Here is a 526-nt window from a genome sequence, read left to right as displayed (position 1 = left end):
TGGCTGTGGCTTCGCCAATGGATGCCAGGCAGGAGGAGACGCCATTTTGATATACGGGCGCACGTCAAGCGTTCGCTCGTAGGGAAACGCGGTCTCGAGTCGGTCTGCCGCTTCGCGTAGGACCGCGCAGGTGAATTCTGTGGTTCGCTCGGTTGAAGAGTATCGTTGGTACGAGTGCGTGGCGCAACGTATCCGAACGGTATCGTTGACAAGTGACAGGTGAATCGATCGGGCCGCGAGGAAAGTCGCGTTGCGGCCCCGTGCCCGTAACACGGTTCGCTCGGTTGATTGGTAGTGACTACTGTGTGTGGAACTACGTGTACATTCGGATTTTTCCCCACGCGGCCGAGAGTCGAGTGTGCACAGCGAGGGACAACGTAGCTAGTGTATATTGGTGCGCGGGGATCCGGGGTGGCGGTGTACGCGGCAGGGAAAAGCCGCTGCTGTCTCGTTGGTTTCGCGCGCGCGAGAGAGGCCACCGGCCGACACTTTGGGCCAGGACAAGACGACCCGATGTCGGGAGCGG

At 60.5% G+C, this 526-nt stretch overlaps 1 protein-coding gene across 1 annotated transcript in view; it reads left to right on the top strand.

Moving 5' to 3' along the window:
- Nucleotides 1-6: 6 nt before the first annotated feature.
- The window catches only part of LOC100743907 (AT-rich interactive domain-containing protein 2), a 61,926-nt gene continuing 61,406 nt past the window's right edge, over nt 7-526 (top strand). The window contains exon 1 of the mRNA XM_033322215.1: nt 7-526. The gene's annotated coding sequence lies outside the window, so the exon portion shown is untranslated.

The sequence above is a fragment of the Bombus impatiens genome, unplaced genomic scaffold (assembly GCF_000188095.3).
Source record: "Bombus impatiens unplaced genomic scaffold, BIMP_2.2 scf_0581, whole genome shotgun sequence".
NCBI classification, from domain to species: Eukaryota; Metazoa; Arthropoda; class Insecta; order Hymenoptera; family Apidae; genus Bombus; species Bombus impatiens.
The sequence above is the reverse complement of the archived record's forward strand: the minus strand, read 5'-3'. Positions and strand labels throughout refer to the sequence as shown.